The sequence below is a fragment of the Lycorma delicatula genome, chromosome 4, assembly GCF_047948215.1.
Source record: "Lycorma delicatula isolate Av1 chromosome 4, ASM4794821v1, whole genome shotgun sequence".
NCBI lineage: Eukaryota > Metazoa > Arthropoda > Insecta > Hemiptera > Fulgoridae > Lycorma > Lycorma delicatula.
The window spans coordinates 54,512,652-54,533,978 of NC_134458.1; the positions used below are offsets into that span (position 1 = coordinate 54,512,652).

Sequence of the window (21,327 nt, forward strand, 5' to 3'; positions counted from 1 at the left end):
AAGTAGGATATTCTTATTGCAACGCTAAAACCACGAAATATATTTTGAATGAATTTAAGCTTTACCCTTGACCAAATTTACAGATTTTATTAATTCTATATGTTTTTTCTTTTCTTTTTTTTTAATAGGAATGTCCGAGTTGCCCTTCTATTATAAGGGTTTTTCAATAAATTAAAGGAAATCTTTACAACAAATATGTTTACGTTCGCCTACATAGAACATTTCACGATATTTTTCATTATTTATTATTATCATTATTGTTTAGTACATCATTAGTACGATATGATGTACTTGTATCACAAGTACATCATATCGTATAAGAAGTACGTTATTTTTATAATCGAATGTCTTCGCTCAAAAATTAAAAAAAATCTAGCGTAAAAATAATTCATATCCCACATCCCAAAATAAGTTTCTGAGCTATTGTTAAAGTCAGAATTTAAAAGGGACTTTTCCAATTCTCTTTCCCGGGGGTCATTTTAATCTGACCTGTACTTAGGATTATGTACGTCAAAATCATCCTTTAACAGTGTGATTGGGAGAAGCTGGGTAAGGAAACGCGTTATATCATCCTTCTTCCAATCAAAATTCGGCAAGTATCTGCTGTAGATAATCTGCAGCGGACGCTACATTCATTACAACCGCTTGCAAGTTTGTATTTATTTCAATCGCTTTGGTGGTAGCTCTAGTCGACGTTAGTGTGGCCTCTTCACCACTAAATCTTATATTTGGGGGGTTGATCTTGTCGATAAATATTATGTCCTCTTAAACTGAAATTTAAATTTTGGCGAAAATGTGTTTCTTGCTAACATATACAAGTAGGGTCCACATCATATACCAAGTGTTGGAGCTCAAAGAGTTTGACAAACATCCACTAATATTCAATTGCAAAAATGACACCTTTCTGGAAATGTTTAGACACGAAATTTATGACACGTTTCTGGAAAAAAAATAGAAAAAAAGGGCCAGCCCTTTTTTTCTATTTTTTTTCCATTTTACGAACACCTTTATATTTGAAATTTATGTCATTGCCCGTGAAGTTCCCAGCATCCGAGTCGGAGATCAAGGAAGTGACAGACGAGGACAGGCAAGGTTTGGCGCCGATTCAGAGACGGGAACTCTAGAACAACAAAAACCTGTGCTCAGACAGGGACTACTGTTTCTACCGAAAGTGTTGATGCAGATCAGCTCCTCACTAACCTTGCTCCAAAGTTACCTACCATGATAGAGAGAATAATCGACAATAAAATGAAACCTCTCTGTCTCTCTCTCTCTCTCTCTCTCAAAAGAATATTATGAGACCGCCTAAGTTACAGCCACCAGAAAATTTATCGAGTAAAATAAGAGCATATCAGAACATAACAAAAAGAAGACAAACTTCAGGTTAAGGTTCAGCTACATAGTACGACAGATGAAGTTAAGAAGATTTCAGAACTCCTATGAAGACTTTGAAGCTATATTCTTCTGAGGTGATCTTACAATCAAGACTACACAGACCACCTAAAAACACACGAAGGGCTTATTTCCCCTTACCGAGGCGGAGGCTGGTGCGACCCCTACGATATTTACGTGAACCCTCTGCTACGATAGGCTATCCGACTTGCATGATTAGTTAATCTCTTCTGTAGCAAGGCTAGCTGACAGGGTACACTCCCACTCTAGAGCTACCAAATCTCTCTTTTTCCTGTTTAGCCTCCGGTAACTATCGTTTAGATAATACTTCAGAGAACGAATGAGGATGATATGTATGAGTGTAAATGAAGTGTAGTCTTGTACATTCTTAGTTCGACTATTCCTGAGATGTGTGGTTAATTGAAACCCAACCACCAAAGAACACCGGTATCCACGATCTAGTATTCAAATCCGTGTAAAAATAACTGGCTTTATTAGGACTTGAACGCTGTAACTCTCGACTTCCAAATCGGCTGATTTGGGAAGACGCGTTAAACACTAGACCAACCCGGTGGGTTAGAGCTACCAAACCTGGAGATCCGGTCTGGTACTCCGGTGGAACCGGCATATGTCCTGGCAGAGAGCGGATGCACAATCTCCGCACTGACTCCAGGTCCCTACTAACCGAAGCTTTCAAGGCTCCCATGCACTTACATACATGAACATCTTATTAAATGCTTGCCATCATGCGGGGGGGGGGGGGCATGTGGACCACGGAAGGACCTGCAATCACATCGATCCTGAATACCACATCGACAGCTTCAAAAATGGTTTATATCCGTATCAAAAATCTTTTTCAATGGGGGACAATCAGTAGATGGCCGAAAAATTTAGTCCTTATAGATGGAAATCAGGCCGTAAGAAAGTTGACATTTCCGAGGAGAACACTCGGAAATGCCAGCTTTATGTGTTGGACGCGTACTTATGCACAGCTATTGCTGGACGTGCGGATTATCTACCTCAGGGCAATAAAATATTATTTTAATATAAATGAACTAAAACTGTAAAACTGGATGAATAAGGAGATTATTTTCTCAAAATTTTGACTATTCAAAGTTTTCTATTCATATATTTAAATTTTATTACCCTCGCCGCAATCGTAATATAATATGTAGTACAACAAGAGGTAAAGAATAGTAATCATATTAAAAATCATCTTTCCACTTTTTGTTGTTTTACCACTCATGAGGTTTTGAAAAGTCAAGAAATGCAAAAAAAAAACGTCTTGAAAAGTCTAATAATGCAAAAAAGGAGAAGACTGTAAATTTTCGTCATTCACGCGCGCGCGCGCGTGTATGTATCTAAAGAAATAATTCAGGATTACTTGGTTGAAAAGTCTCAAAAATTTGGAACCACTCAGTAAGAACAGGTGTCATAAAGTATGAATATTTAAACCCATTATTAGTCTTTATTTCCTATTACTTCAGTTTACTGAACCCTAAACTTCATCAAAATGTAAAAGATGATAAGTCAGATGTATGGAATACAAGTTGAAATATTTCTAGAAAAAACGTTTTTCTGGAAAAATTTCGTAACGCTGCTGTCAATTTATTTATTTTTTAAAATAACTGGTTCGTTGCAATACAGGTATTAGGTGAAAATTAAACTGATGTAATGCTATAGGTACAGGTAAAATTTGCATAAATACACATAATTTGGTAGGACTTAGATATGCGGTAAAATATTAAACGAATCTTGTTAATAATTTAAATATAGTGCGATCATTTTATCCAGCACTATGTGCATTACTTCAATCGTCTCCAAGGAAACATTTTTCGTAAATTATCAACGCAGACAGAAATATCGTACGGAAGTGCAAAAAAGGCCACAAAGAAATTATTAGGTCTACATGCATACCGAATACATTGCGTACAGGAACTGAAACTCCCAGACATTATTAAAAGAATAAAGTACTTCCACTCGTTTATCAACCAGGTGAAAAGTAATGGGATGGGTATACTACTAGGTATGTGTTTTTTAGTGATGAGGCGTATTTTCACCCTAGCGATTACATCAATAGTCAGAAAAACAGATATTGGTCAACACAGAATCCACATTTCCATGAATCGCCGCTGCACTCAAAGAAGGTAGGAAATTGGTTTGCGATTTTTCGACGACGAATAGGAGACACGATTTTTTTTCTCATGAATCCTTGACAGTCCGTCGTACCAGGATTATGCAATTTGTAGCTTTTCTCCAGCCTGATGAACGCCATTGTTACCTGCAACAAGACGGAGCAACGTACCGTACATCCAAAAGCACCATGGAATTTTTGAAAAAAATGTTTGGTGATCACAATATTTCAAGAGGTCTGTGGCCTTCTCATTCCCCTGACTTATCGTCACCAGACTTCTTTCTCTAAGGTTTTTTAAAAGGACGTGTATATCGAGCAAACCCACGTACTCTACAAGACCTGGAGCGAGCCATTATTGCAGAGATGAATTCCATTTGCCCTGATCTCCTACGAAGGGTGTCAGAAAATATGGTGTGAAGGGTTCGACCTTCAGGAAAACGGTGGACATTTCAAACGCTTACTGTTAGAGATTAATAGTTACATAACTACATTTCATGAGTCAAACCAAGCGTGAGTATTTCTCTCTGTATTTTAATCCATAGTGGAATTATAGTATACAGCATAATGTGCGCGAAAAAATGATCACAGTGCATTAATAATCAAGCCAACCAATTGACGTTGGTACGTTTGGTTGTCATCTCTCTTTTGGATTGATTTTATTATCGATTGAAATAGTATAGAAATTAATGAAGTGATGCGTATAATTTAACAGTTAATTATTATTTTTACATAAATCGAACAAATGTAACAAATACGATGAGATTACTTCTATATGCAAATTAATGAGCTTTGGATTTCTTAAGATACTGCATACCAAACTTACAGACTTTTTACTAGATTAAGTTTTTTATCAGACTCATTACATAAATTTCTTCTGCCTTTAAAAAATTGTTTTTTTAAATCTTAATATCGTATTTTTGTTCGTAGTAGTTTGCTGCCATAAAGTGTTACAATTTATATGAAAAATTTCTTAAGTTTTTTCTTAATGTATTTTTTATATCGGCTAGTATCTTTTTTGTATGAAGGTCCTCTGTCTCTCTCTTACACATATACGCGCGCGCATACATTCACATTTTCTCTATCTCTCTCACGTATACTATCCTGATTTTTATTCCTTCCTGACTCTTACCATCAGCAATTTTACTGTATAAATAAAATCTATTTCTAATAGAAAGTTATAACTATATACTCGTATATGTCTTCCTTCTTTATATTATTGCCTCCTTCCTTTTCCTCCGATCACAATTTTGTAGTTAGTTTCTAATAACAGCACGTCCTATCTTATTGATGTAACATATTACAAGTAAACTTATTATATGAACAAGGGACCCGTCTTACAGACATCCTCAATTATTTGCTAATCAGTGTAGTAAATAAACATTTAAGATTTAATTTTTTTTTTTAAATGATCATAAAACTGTGGTGGTTGGTTTTTTCCATCCGTTCACCTCTTTTAATAAATCTGAATATAATATAAAACATCATTGAAATCCACCCTGACGTTGAATAATAATACGAAAAAATAGTCTAGAATAATTTCGGTTTTGGTAAATTGGAAATCTGAGTTCAAATAAATAAAAGAATTCTAAGTTGATTAGAATAAAAGATTTAAATGAGTTAAAGTTTTTTTAAATATTAAGGAAAAAATCATAATATTTTTTAATTTTCTCGTATAAAAAAGAAAAATAGATATTTGTGAGATTCCTGGTATAATTTACCGTCTAATAGTATTTTCAAAAGTTTTCTGAATAGTTGAAATCATTTTTCAATTTGTTACACCGTAAAGGGGTGGAAGAATGTAAAATAATGTAAAACTAATAGATAAAAAATTAATAAATAAATAGAATAGTAATAATAAATGCTAAAGCCTATAAGTAAAAATATTAAACACTTAATTTTGCCTCCCAGAACCAGGATATAAAACGACGAGGAGAAGACCCAGACAATCCAGAATATGGTGGTGGGATGCACTGCCCATCGGTAAATTATGATTTTAATCGTCTTCCGAGAATTGCATGTTTTATAACTATAAGACCCATTATCTCATGAACCGCTTTACGTAGGAAAATTAAATTTTTTCTGTGTGTGTGTGTGTGTGTGTGTGTGTGTGTGTGTGTATGTAAGACACAGCTACTAAATATTTTTTTAGGACCTAATAAACTATATTTTCTAAGATTCATAACTTTTGTGAAGAAAATCAACTTCAAAAATAAGAAAATTGAACAAAAATTACGAATGTAAATTTCACGGCAATGTTTGGTGTGGCATTATTATGTCGTAAATGAAAAAACAATTGGTAGTAGAAGTATGAAAAAACTCAGTAGCTAAAAGAAAGACCTTAAAACAACGGCAAAATTTCCCTGTTGAATTCCAGTTGTGTCCTGAAATAACATTACCGAGATACAGGGTACCGGGTGCCCTTAATGAGTAATTCTTCTTTAGTATAAACTTTTTGTCAGTATATTATCCTTTTCAAATGGTCCCAAATGAAGTAATCTAGTGGCGTTAAATCAGGTGATCGTGGTGGACCAATAGACTGGCTAATGCAGTTTAAGAAATTAGCATTCAATTGATTTCTAGCTACTAAAGAAAAATGTGGCGTTGCACCATCGTGCTGGAAAATCATTTGCAATCTAGTACATCTTACAATCTCACAATCTTACATCCTCCAAAAGAGCCGGCAAATTATTTTTCAAGAAATGAACGTATGCATCTTCCGTAAGTTTTTCATTGGAAAAAACGGTCCCAAACTTTTGTCATAAATAATGCCACACCAAAGATTAACGTGAAATTTATGTTTGAAACCGGTTTTCACAGTACCATGTGGATTGTTTTCGCTCTATAAATGATTATTTTTAGAATTGAAGATTCAGGTTCCCATAAACGTGGCTTCATCAGTAAATAAAATTGAATTTATCTTATCAGCGTTGTCTAGAAGACTATGACACAAGTTTAACGACTGGGGGTAATCTGTTGTCCGCAAATTTTGAACCTTCTGCAGGCGCAAAGGATAATGATTTTCTTTCCGTAAGATGTGCCACCAGTACGTCATGATATTGGCCTTGTACTACTGCCTGGGCTACGCTGAATCTACTGAATCACACGATGTTCATCGTTAACACGATGATTTACTTGGCGTTCAACAGAAACCGATCACGTTGAAAATTACCCTTTCGTTTGTAAATCCTGATAAACCGGTGAAAAAGTTTTCGTAATTTAAATTCGCCTTTCAGAAAGGTTTTTGACACTGATTTATGTGTTTTACGTCGGATATCTTAAAAAACTACTGGAGTTATAGTTCTCGGACCTATTTAATCTTATTTCCCGGCTCAAATTACACAAGAAACCATCAACTTTACTTCTTAATTTGACTCCCGAAAATTACTGGAGGGCTTCTTTTTATTAGAAGAGCTGAATACGGACAAAATCTTTAGCTAGCCGTAACTCGGTAACAAAACGTTTCCCGACCTATGGTTACATGTACGTTTTTCACTATTTTCACCAGTAGAAGATGTTATGAAAGTTTCTTCCTTTCTTCATGGGACACTTTAAAGACACAATGTTAATGGCTAAAGCTAAGTACATTTAGCATTTACCTGTTCAAAGATTTTTAATATTAATATAAATAAATAACACACTGCTGTTATTCTACTTTGATTTAAGTTTGTTATAACCCATAAAAGTAAATTTTCACTACTATACAAGCATTTAAAATTTGTTTACAATTTTCGTTACTGATAATAAGCACAGTATTAAAAAATTCCTATACAATTGAAAATTGTCGGTAGAATTTGCTAACATTAAGAAAATTCATTATAAAAAAATAGTTATTGGAATTTTTTAAATCGCGTAAGTAAAATACAACTTACATCAGTCAGGAAAATAATTTTATTTTCAGGTAAAAATGAATATCGTTTTCAAAGGAGTAATACCACTTGTTTCATACACATCAAGATAGGCGCATTTTGGTGCGGAAAATTTTAACGACTATTAGTAGTAGCGTAAAGATATCAAACTCCAAAACAAAACTTAGAATATCAATGAATTAAAACGAGAGAAAAATGTGGAATGTCCTCTTCCTTTATGACCCCATGATTATTATTTCTATGCAGATATAATTCATTGAAAAGTTTACAGGGATACCTTTAAAAACGCAATACTCTAAAAAAAATATTCTTCTATCCCCTTAAAAAATTAATTTAAATATTTAAATGTTGTGATATATTTAAAAATTTTAGTTCAAATAACGAGTGTTGGAGCCGGAGGGAGTACACTTCAGTAGTATAAAGGGTCCTGGTATTGAAGTATACAATATATGATTAAGGAAAATATTCCCTTATTGTTCTGCATGGGAGGGGATTTTTTTTTTAAATGTATAATTTTTCTTATTTTTACAAATCATCCTACAATTTAAAAAATTTTAAATTAGTTTTAAATAAGAAAATTTGTTTTTATAAGGGGATAAGTAAGTAAATACAAAAAAAAAATTTTTAAACTTATCTCTAACAAAAGAGTTGTATTTTTACCTATAGTTCAACATGTTTTGTTTTAATTCTATTTTTTATTTTTGATGATTATAATAATAAAAATAATTCTGGAGCACAGTGTGGTGTTTATATATATATATATGTGTGTGTGTGTGTATTTTCTACACTTTACCAACATTATTAAAAGCTATTTAGCTGTATATAACTATATCGTCCAGTTATTAAACTTTACTAAATAAGAATTTAATTAATTCCCTCAAAGATTAGCTTCAGCTTAGAATATTATTTATCGATTATTACTGCAAATTAAACTGCGCAAGAAATCTCTATACTTAATTTTTCTGGTTAAGAAGACTCGAAATATGACCGTTTAAATGAGTCGATTCGTAAATATAGTCTATATAAAAATTATCATTAAACTGTTATCGATATGTATGACCCACAAGCAAATTATGACGCTACTCGATTTGATTTTGTTATATCGCAACGAAACTGTGAGCTGTTTATTTAATGCAAAAGAAACCTGAGAGGACATATGACCGTCGTCGAGAATGGAGGCCGGATGTAGGACGGTGCATGATATGAATTATTATGAAGAGAACGGCGAGCTCACCCAGTACAGCAGTCGTTCACGGGAGATGTTGCCACGTTACCGCCTCCGGTGCGTTGTATACTTGAACGCGGAACATTTTCGGCCAAATAAAACTTGGGACATGAGTATTAATAATTACCACTTTGGTTGCCACCGTTTAAAAATATTTAAAACGATATCATCGGCTAACATTCATCATTGTTCACGAGATTATTTATACAGAATAAGTGAAAAAAAAATTTATTTTTAAAAACATATATATGGCATTGATAATTCTGAAACTAATTAACCGATAAATTATTATAAGAAAATATCGAATAAGATTCTTTTTTAACACTTCATACAATTTTAAAATAATTTTCTTCTTTCTCACAAAGGAAAAATAAAACACGTTACCACAGTTGGAAAAATAACAAATTATTTTAAGTCTAATTCAGGTTTTACTTTCTCACCTGTTATGGTACAAAATTATTATACTAAAGAAAAGTATAGTGCGTGTCAGAATTTTAGGTAACGTTTTTTTTTACGTTTTTTGACGTTTTGAGAAGATGCTCGAATCCATAAATGAAAAAAAAGTAGCTCTACATACATATGGATGTGTGTCTGTTGGCATATATTTTAATATCTTTGTAACGGGTTCATATAAAGTAATGAAATTTGGTATTGTAACCCTTCTATCACTGATAAATTTGAAAATTATTATTCCCTTATAATCTATAATAATTAGAGTCGAGAGTAGAAATTTGATTAAAGTTTCATTGTTGGAATGAGTCACAAATGAATTATTACAAAATCTCCATAAATGTCACCAAAAAATTTATAGAAATTCTTTAATCCACTTCGAAAAGAGGCGAAAAAACAATTTTTGTTGTAAATACCTAGAAAATAATTATTTTAAGGAAACAAATAAAAAAAATTACTTCTTTACATCTTATAAAATATCCCCTTAGATGGGTCGCTTTCAGTTTAGTAAAACAATTTACCGAGATAAAATATTTTTTAAAGAAACGGTACTTTTTTCCGTTCAGAAATTCTGTTTTGTACTTCAGTTTTATTTTCACTTTATTAATTAAATTCTTACGTGTTGAATTTTTAAAATAATAATTTTTATTTGTAATAAATGTTATTGCAAATAATTTTATTTATTTGTAATAATTTGAATCTGTAATTTAATACAAAATAAGCGAGGTTTACTAGCCTTAAAATTGCCAATTATGTCTTGTCAGCTTTTGTATCATGAGAGGACGTAATCATTACAATGATATGTGATATAAAATATATAAGCACACAAGTGTGATTACACTACGTATCATGATACCGCATCGTAGAAATAATATCAAACCGTTTTGGAGGTTGTAAATATGTTTGCTTAGAAAGGACATAATAATGTAGCATAATAACATGTTATAAAGTTCAATTTGTCTAAAATATGTCCAACCCATTTATCTTTCAATTCGGTTCTCAGATCTTTACAGAAAAAGCGATATGGAGCACGACACTCACACACACACACACACACACACACACACGCACACACCTATATATATATAGCTTTATATAAGCCTAATAATCGGTTACAATATTAAATAAACTTAGATGAAGTCTAACAATGTTTTACTTAAGTAAAACAAAAGAGTGTAAAAATAAGCTTACCGTCATTTCACATTTCTTTTTAAAAATTATTTTATGTGAAGTTTTTCTGTTAATAAAAAGAATGACCTAACATAATGAAATAGATATTAAATACTCCTGTAAATAAGAATATGAAATTAAAGATTATTTACTGGTAATGCCTGTTATGTTGTGGTATAAATACAGACACATCCTGTCCTTTTTAATATTTCTTTTCATGCAGTAGCAGAAAAGAATAATTTTTTTGTTTATAATACGTATTTTCATTTTTACACGACTGCCGAAAAACGAACGTAATGTTTTTAGGGTGTATGTATGTTTTTCCATCGTAGCAGCTCAACAGTTGAACCGATTTTTAGATATATGACCCCGCGATGGAATCCTTACGTTAACGGGAATGTCATGGGATATATAAATATGTATATATGTGTATGTAGTAGTGGAGATTTGCCGGTTGAAGCTTCAACTTTAATGAACTGTGAGCCTCTATCACTGTGTTAACTGGGTTTGAACTGAATGATTCGAATCAACGGAATGATAATACTACAAAAATAATAGTATTAAATTTACGTTAAATAAAGTAATATTAAATAAATGTAAAAAAAATTCTGTTAATAATAATGGGGTTTTCGTGGAGACAGCGTGTGAGGCTAGAGTAGTGAGGTGATGCCAGTAACTCGTGCGAGGCTAGACCGGTCATCACCATCAACAGGTAACAAACGACATGCCCCAGGGACGCTGTTTTGGGAGGTGCAATGGGGGTGCTGTTATAATATATGTGTCAACAATCATCCATCTTTCAAATTTCGAACGGGTGTTTGTTAGTTGGTTGAAGGCTAACTTTTGCATGCATCGTGTACTTTCTCGATCTAACACATCACGGTTACTCAGAAATGTTATCTTTGCAACCGATCTTCCGATATTAATATAGAACTAGATATTAGATATAATATATTAAAGGCTCCTTAATGTAGAATAATTATTATTCAGAGTTCTTTAATACAGTACAATTATTATTCAAAACCCCCCAACTGCATTTAAATATTTTCGTTGAAGGACAAAATTTTCTTATCGAAGTAAGACCTGGTGAGAAATTAATCATTAGACAACCTTAAATGCCTGCTATTTCTACAACATGAAAAATACATTTAAACAAATTAAAACTATCTGAGAGTTGATCGTTTACCCGTTTTAGTATTATTTAATTAAATACAGCTTAACGATGTTTAGCCTTTATTTTCATACCTATTTTTTTTTTTTAGTTCGATTTATTGTTTTTTTTTTTTTTTTTTTTTATTAATTTTTTGGCAGTCATGTTTTTTTTTTTATTATTTGTTTTGTTATAACGGATTTGATATCCTCAATCGGGAGATTTATAATTTCGGGAAGAAAAAAGTAGTAAAAACATGCTCCTCCTAGGAGTGCATTTATATAGAGCGCTTTACGGTGTTCCAATGCTAAATGTTCAATGTTCAATGTCAGTTCAATGTCTTTACTGTTGTAAGCACACTTGAAACGGCTGTACAGTCTCGTTGTTAATTGAAATTATAAAAATTTTTGTGTTTTTAAACCAGATAGGAAGATTAAAAGAAAAATTCCTAACTATTTTACTAACGGTCGCCATATTGAAACACGATCATAAAAAAAAATGCTTATGCAGTTTTAAACTCTGTTATTTAGCATACCTAAAGATTGATCTTTTAAAAATATAGTTTCTTAAAAAGATCTATTTGGAAATTACAATTGATTGAAAAAAAATTTAAATATTACCACACACGAAAAAGAAACAAAAATTGTGTATATTGCAGTTATTCTTACATGTTTCTTCAAATAAATCGAAATTATCGGTAATAATGTCGGAAAAATAAGATATAATGTTGTAATTTAATTTTTTCCAGCGAGTGATTCGTAATAAATGATTCTTAAAAGATAAACTCCTTTTCTTCTATGATTTATCACGAAAATCACATGAATTTTATTTACCAGAAAACGTATACAGGAATTTTTATTGTATTTTTTTTAATTTATAAATGTGTAATTAAAGGTTTCAATATAAATAGAAAAACGTTTTTGACATTATTTACTACCGGTTGCATATGGTTAACGCCCCTGAACAGCCGATAATAACACTGATAAACAAAATTTTTGTTTCCTAACATGCGACACATAGTTTTAATCTGTTTTTTTGATGCAAAAAACGAATATGAACTCAAAATCTTTCTATCACCCACTATTTTTGAAAAAGTTTTAATTTTAATTAAGGATTTTTTTTTTAACATACAGCTAGCATTTTAAGCTCCTACCTTGTATTTTGTTAGCTCATTTTTTATTGTTTAACTTTGTTAACATAATTTGTAAGCTATAAAAAAACAATACTAGACAAAGAATTAAATCACATCATAGTTACATATTATGACATCATTTCTAATACTGAAGAGTGAGCCTTCACGGACAAGATTAATTAATCATGACTGTGCAGGTTAAAACATGTAGCTGAAAACACAGCTGTGTTGTTTGTATTAAACACTGGATTTAGGAATGAATTATTTTATTTCAGTCTTATTGCTATCTTGTTTGTTAACAGTGCAGTGTCATAATGTCTCGAAATTGTGTAAATAATGTGGATGCCTTTTGTTACGTATGTAGTGAGTTTACCGTAAAACCAAATATAAAAAAAACATTACAACTTTAAATAAAATTATGTCATTTGTACTTTCAGTGTAAAATTGCTGATCAGGATAAGACGTGGGCTCCTCTTATAGTAAGCACAAATTATTCTGTGTATTTAAGAGGATGGCTGAAAGGTACACGGACGGCTTTGCCATTAGGTGTACGTATGGTTTGGCGTGACCCATCGGAAGGTCACGCCATAAAATTATTTCAGTACCTGAGCCACCTGTGAATGTATGTTTCGAAAGCAGCTATGAAGAATCGGGCAGTGCTGAAGAAGACAACAATGATTTTGATTTTAAATTATCTTCCAATAAGCCACATCTTATATTACAAGGTGAATTAAACGACTTGGTTAGGGATTTAAATTTAGCAAAAAAATCAAGCTGAACTGTTAGGATCAAGACTGCAAGGTTGGAATTTACTTCAAAAAAATACAAAAATTTCGGGTTTTTGAAGCCGACAAAAAGCACTTTCTTAGTACTTTATTATGAAAATAATATGGTTTATTGCATAAATATTGATGAGCTTATGTTGCACTGATGACAAGTTCATAAACCTGGGGACTGACGCCTTTTCATAGATTCGTCCAAGTATAGTTTTAAAGTGGTTCTACTACACAACAGTAACAAATATCCTTCGATACCAATCGCTTATGGTATTGAAAGAGACATACGATGTGGTGAAAGACGCTCTTGAAAAAATAAATTATAAAAAACATAGCTGGAACATATGTGGTGATTTGAAAGTTATACCTATTTTGTTAGGCATGCAGTTAGGCTATACTAAGTACATGTGTTTTCTTTGCGAATGGGACAGCCGAGCTGGAGATAAACATTATGTTACCAAAGAGTGGAATAAACGAGATAACTCCAAATGGGAAAATATTATTTATGAGCCCTTAGTTGAACCCAAAAAAATATTTTTATTTCCTCTCCATATCAAGCAAGGACTAATGAAAAAGTTTGTAAAGCAACGAAGATGGATAATTCCGGATTTTTGTACATCAGGCAGAAATTTCCGAATGTAAGTGAAGGAAAAATTAAAGAAGTAATATTTGTTGGTCCTCAAATAAGAGAGTTGGTCAAAGATGATGTATTTTACTCGATGTTAAATAATGTAGAAAGTGCAGCTTGGACTTCATTTAAAGACGTTTGCAAACACTTTCTCAGCAAACAAAAATCCGAGAATTACCACGATATTGTTAATCGACTTCTTACTTCCTACAGCGCTATGGGATGTAATATGTCTTTGAAAATACATTTCTTCCATTCACATCTGGAGTTTTTCCCGGACAACCTCGGAGACGTCAGTGACGAACACTATGAACGTTTCCTCCAAGACATTTCGGTGTTGGAAAGCCGTTATAAAGAAAGATGGAATACTAACATGCTAGCCGATTACTGTTGGACATCAATTCTGGATAAGTCTGAGGCTATTTATAAAAGAAAAGAATTTGCGAAATCATTCTAGCACAGGTATGGCCATGCAAAATTATAAATTCTACAGATTTTAAATATATTTTCTTTAATTTTTTTTAAGGGTAATTTATTTAAAAATAAGGGTTATAGAAAAATTGTATTTATATATGTCTAATGTATGCAAAAAAGTAATTTATGAAAAGGTATCACACTTAGAGAAACATTACAATTTTTTTTTGTCTAGCAGTGTAATCTAATTGTCGAGTTACCGATCGATGTACATCTAAATATTGGTTTTGATATCGTTAAAATAATATTATCAGGCAAATATTTTATTTTAATAATATAACTCTAATAATAATAAAATATTATTAACCTACTTGTAACATAAATTGAATTCACTTCGATACAGTGCTACAAAAGAAAATTGTATAAATTAAATTCTAAGGGTTACTATTGATAAATATTTATCGTGAAATTAAATATCTTTATTATTTACGAGTTAATTGATAAAATTAATAAGTTAAATTAAAAGATATGTAATTAATTTTTGCCTCATAATTTTCTCATTTACTTAGGGTTATCAAATTAAAAAAAAAAAACAAAACAAAAAAATTATAAAGATATTTTTATTGTTAGATCTATTAACAGTTTTATTTTTATTTTTTATAAATTGTATGTATTTAAAACCTTCAGTCTAAAAAAAAGTAATAATAAAGATATTTTAATCTTAAATGATTTTGTTAACGAACTACTTATGTTGAAACACTAGATACTCTTAGATACATTTCTGCCATTCTGTAGTAGTGTTCTAATAAGGATACACTAACTATATGAGCAAGGGATGCAACTACCTACGGGACCTGATCAAGAAAATTGTACTAGATATCTGTAGACTTCCGGAATATCATACGATTCGATAAAAAATAAATTTAAGGTAACATTAACATTAAACAGAATAGTAATATAACGTTATTTCAACAAAAATAATCCTGTTTCGGTGATAAATAATTACAAAAAATACCAAAGTAATTTAAACGATCTTAAAAATTAAATTTTGTTTAAAAAAAATTGTTTAAAAATTCGCTTAGTTTTGAATATGTCGAATAATAAAAAAAAGGAAATCCAAATATATATAGTATTTCACTATTGTGAAATTTTAGAAAAACAAAAATTAACTGAGAAACAATATGAATTTCGGTTAAGTAACAAAAGAAAAATTCCCTTTTACTAATATCATTAATATTCGGAGGAAATAAAAAGTAATCGGTAATTTACTGAGGAAGCATGTGTCGCGTAAAAAATGTGTATTGCGTTCGCTTGGCCTACGTGAATATTACCGCTCCGCAGGATGTAGTCCTACGGTCTATAAAACTTACTATGATAGACATAGAATGTAGTATATACACACATAGCGTGGGCTCTATTACCGCCAACTCATTTCACAGTCGAGGTAGCAAGCGGCCAACATGATGCTAGCGAGCTTGTAGACCGGAGAGAACTAACTGGACTCCACAACATCCAGGCCGGCCTATTTTAAAAAACTAGATAGGACTACTTCCCCTCACACCGGTAGTCGTTTACATCAACCCTTGTAATTATATGCACCATCTTTTTTTTAACCGTAATTTTAAGATTCAGTACCAGGCGTGATTGTAATGTAGTCTCTCATAAATATATTTAACAGATGAATATTATATGTTTGTTAAGACAAAATAAATACCTTCATCTTTTACACGTGAATGCAGTTTATAAATTAAAACTAAATACAAAAAAGAGATATGCTAAACAATTATTGAAATAAATTGGAAAATATAAAATCGCTCAAAAACCGTTTACAAAAATATTTTTCTTAAAATTTAAAATCAGATAGGAAATTCAATTTTAAACACATCAGCAGATGATGAAACAGTATGTATTAAAAAAAACTATTCTCATTTCACGTAAAAGTGTATATTTAGCTTAAAACCATCTGATTTTTGCAGTTTTAGATTTAATATAAATATTTTTTGTAAAGGAGTTTTTGAAATTTTCTTGTTATCCAATAAAAGTAAAATTAAAAAATTTCAATGGCGTGCTACAAAGACGTAGATTTTCTTCCATTATGACACGAATGAAATATCGTACAAGTGCTAAGAAAAAGGAACATTTGTATAATTAAAGGTATACAGTATAATTATTGAAATGAAATTATTTGCAATCAATTTGCATAAATGTATAGAAAACAGATTGATCCTGTTTTTCACTTTACTAATTTCACTTTTAATTTTTTTTCACACAATATTTTCTTTATAGATTACTAAGAACAAGTGTTAGATAATCTTTAGAATTGTTAACTATCGAGAAGCATTATTATAACTAAACCTGGCTTTGTAAATATAAATCGCATTACATTTACATATTACTTATTTGAAACATTTAATATTATTTTTGAATGTTCAAAACGTACTCGCACACACTTTATATATATATATATAAAATACACGCACGCATCCACTCCGATACGCGCGCGCGCACACACACATGTACAAATATAAAAGCCCAGATTCACTCGTCACAAAATTTTTCTAATTGCTAGGAAACTGAAATTTCACTCCCAAAACATTTTTAAGGATGTTTCACTTAGTAAGCTATTGATAAGTAGGAATTTTATCGTTCTCATCTTTCACGAAGTTAATATGAAAACGAACTCCTTTTCTTTGTAAAGCCAGTGTTTTTCTAAACTGTTCGGTTTTTCAAAACAATTGAGTAAGTAGTAGAAGTAAGTTTAGTTATGTAACATGGTAATATGTGAAGAATATTTACTCCAACAATACTCTTGAGTTATTTACTACAATTTTATAAATTTCTTATAAACTCATCAGGTTATATTCAGTTTATACTTTAAGAAATGTTGGAAACGATTTACAAAATAGTTTACTATCGGCTAACAACTTACACATCATTAACAAATGAAATTAAAAGTTTACTTAACTAAACAACACGAGAGAAAGTAAAAAATTATATACACTTTTGCCAAAACAACAAATGAAATTAAAAGTTTACTTAACTAAACAACACGAGAGAAAGTAAAAAATTATATACACTTTTGCCAAAACACATCTTCAAGGTTGTCATACTGCCTTCTGCAAACGCGTGCTTAGAGTTGGTCTGCGGTCACGTGTGTGAAATTTAATCCCGATCGCGTCATTTGCCTTCCGGTTAATTCCAGTGTAAACATATACGTTCTGCTAACAGTTGCTGCTGAACCAAGGTGGAACAACGAGCAGGATCCGATTTCTCTGGTCGAAGGGTATGAAACGGGCAGAAACTCATCGTAGACTTTTATCACAGTACAAGAACAGTGCTTTATCATGTAACAATGTTTTTTTTCGTGGATCAAGAAGTTTACAAGTGGTCGGACGAGTGTGAGGCACGGAGAGGAAGCAGGACGCCCGTCAACCTCCACCACGGACATCTCGATTCCCCCCCGAGGGGAGAAGATCCCACCTCGTAGCCTGTCCGGTCGCTACACCACCCCCTCCGTTCCTAGCCAGCAGTGGCTTTAACGGAGGAACTCCACCACGGACAACAAGATTCAGCAAACTCGAGAGATGCTTGCTTCTGGCGAATAGGCGAGTTAATATCGATGAGGCAGCGTCTTCTCTGAACATCAGCCATGGTTGTGCCCGTCAATTCATCGTACACGACGAGCTCGGCTTTCGTAGAGTCTATTGTCGAAGAATGTGTCGTTGTTGCATGACATTGCCGCCCGCACAAGGCTTGTCACATCGTAGAAACCATCAACCAGTTCAATTTTGAGGTACTGGAACACTCTCCCTTCAGGCCAGATCCTCCTTCCGACTTTCATCTGTTTTTGCCGCTCAAGGATGCTTTGCGTGATCGTCGATTTTTTCACAGATTTAGGAGAGCAGGAAGTACGGTGCAAAAGTGACTTCAAGACCGACTGAAAATCTTCTTCTTGGAAGGAACACGCAAGTTTGTGAACCGCTGAACCAATTGCATTGTCAAGGGAGGTGACTACGCAGTAAAATTATGTATATGTTGAATCATTACCTTTATGTAAATAAATTGTAGAACCAAAAGTGTAAATAATTTCTGACTCGCCCTCGTGTTGCGTATCGATTGACAGGTAGAAAAAAAATTATATTATCTTTTGCTTGATGATTTCGTCACATAATTTGGAAGTTTGTCCGTGGGATTGGAAATGGAATTTTTTAGCGTATGAAAAACCCGAGACCTCTGGATCAAAGTCCGAGGTTATTTTTTTGAGCTGGAAAGGGAAATATTTACAAAACAGGATTTTAAAAAAAATTAGTATTAATCACGCAAAAAAGGGGTACTAGTATTTAACTACTAGAATATAAGTTCTCAAAAAACTATTACATAAAAAATTTAATTACAAATTTTAAGGAGCCTGCTCATAATTTATAGATCGATGTCAAAAGAAAAAAAAAATTATTGGTACATCATTGCAACCTTTTTATAAATACATTTTTATATATAGAAAAAAGAAAAATAATTTTCTGAAAATAATTTACAAACCTTACTAAATTTTAATAAAAATTAATCGAAAATTAAAAAAAAAATTTGAAAACCACTTGTGAATACGTTACAAAGTCAAAAGCTTAGTCAAACGTGTTTAATTTACCAGCGGATGTAATACCCTCAAACGATTAGTAGCAGTCGACACATCTAATCCACACGTGTACGCAATATATTTTTTATTAACTATTGATGAGGTAATTCTTTGCTGCTCCATTTAAACATCTGTCATTTAGTTTTGTTTTTTATTTATTTATATATTTTTTTAATTATTCATGATGTAATTTGTAGTCTTTTTCTTTCAACAAAGCATGTTTATGCTGATATATTGTACATTTAAGTATTGTATTCACTAAAAGATTTTAAAATATTTAATAATTTCTATTATTAGAAACTGAAAACAGGTATAAATTTGTAAGAGCGCATCAATTTTACAATCCACCTTAATAATTTCAGCCATTTCTCAACTATTTATCGATTGATTTGAACAAATAAAGTGTTTTTTTTTGTTTTTTTTTTTACAATAAAAAGCTTAACATTTATCTAACATAAATATAATTAATGATTAAAACATTTAAATGGCCGCCATATTGAAATTTTTGAAGGTGAGGTTTTCAAAATTTTTTTGACACTAATCTTAGATTTTCCAAATTTAATTGAAGTAGGTTTACCAGTTTCTGAGAAATAATTTTTTGTTGAATTTCACAAAATGGTGTCCAGAAGGAAAACAAAGCAATATAGGACTTATGTTGATATGAACATTTTTGCTCATTTTAGTGTCCTGAATCAGTTCTTGAAGTTCGGCTAATACGTTCCGGTACACACACACACACACACACACACTCTCTCTCTCTCTCTCTCTCTCTCTCTCTCTCTCTCTCTCTCTCTCTCTCTCTCTCTCTCTCTCTCTCTCTCTCTCTCTCTCTCTCTCTCTCTCTCTCTCTCTCTCTCTCTCTCTGTGTGTGTGTGTGTGTGTGTGTGTGTGTGTGTGTGTGTGTGCGCGCGCGCGCGCGTGTATATATATATATATATATATATATTGTATTTAATAATACAATTAACTGAAAATCGGAAACGGGTTGAACAATTCCATTTTAATGCATGACAAAATAGGTAAGTTTTGCCGAAAAATTTCACCATAAAATTTGTATCGTCCCGTTGAAGTTTAGCGCGGAACGTTTTACTAACAACCGGTTGAAAAGTAAGTACGAGTGTAATCCCTTCACTACATTTTTCTCTCTTTTATTTTCAGTAACAGAGTATTTTTTTTAAATTTTAAAGTAGACTTACGCAAAAATATTTACACACCAGCCAGTGGGGATACAGCTGTTAGCACTGCATCCTATACAGGTTTGAGAAAGGGAAAGGGTAATTTTAAAAAAATGTTCATTTTATATACGATAGTTCGTATTCCATGTACTTTATGAAAATTGTATAAAAAATGGGTTGATTCCCAAGGGATTCGTGTCTATTATCACGAATCAAGTGCAGTTCAATGGAAAATTCACCTGACCATATTTTTAAACATTAGTAAGTAGTAGTATTATAAAAAATATTTGATTAAACTCTCATCTCGAAATAAAAAAAAAACAACATAAATTTAAACTTTCTGGTTTTCAAATATTTGATATTTTATTGTACAAGTAGTTTTACATCTAAAGAGTGGTGACAGCCTACGGAAACAAGCCTCCCTCTTGGGTCCAAGGGAGAAAGTAATCATTTTTTTAATTTTTGCATGATGTTCGGTATTTAAAAAAATATATACATTTTTTCCACTTTCTTTTCTACAGATAATCAATCAACATTCCTTATTATTGTTAAAACATGGAGATAAGATCTTTGGAATGCAGACGATATTCCTTTATAAAAAAGAAAAAAAATTTCAGTTCATTAAACTTCAAGTTTCAAGTAGTCGGTTACAATTTAAAAGTAGCTACCAAATTTGTTTTCTTTATTTCGGATTTTAATTCATAAAGTTAAACTTTTAATATGAATTAAAATATAAATTGAATTAAATTTGAAAAATAAAAATTATAATAAAATTTTTCTACTGTTTCTAATTTATATTGATTTTTTTGAAATTAGATTTTATTATACTTTTAAAAAAAATATATTTTATAAATTAAAACACGCATAATAAATGATTTCGACAAAATTTAAAACGTTCTTTCAAAATTTATGCAACTAATTTGAAACCGCGTTAATAAAATAAAAAATAATCTAAAGTTTTCTTACTTTTATCTATGACGTCTTATTAAATTTTATTTCCGCCTTTCATAACACAAAATTACAGGGATTAAAATAATGAATAATTTCTACAGTGTTTGCCGAATGTATAGCAAAAAAGGCGCGTGTGAACTTGAGATAATTCAAAGTTTGAATTATAATATATATTTATTTATTTATAAAATCAGAAAACTGCAAACAACAAAAATAGTAAGAATATCAACTACT

The 21,327-nt window shown here is 31.6% G+C and overlaps 1 protein-coding gene across 3 annotated transcripts in view; it reads right to left on the minus strand.

The window, feature by feature from the left end:
• Positions 1-21,327, minus strand: part of NfI (Nuclear factor I) — a 989,818-nt gene that overhangs the window by 880,412 nt on the left and 88,079 nt on the right. The window lies entirely within an intron of this gene.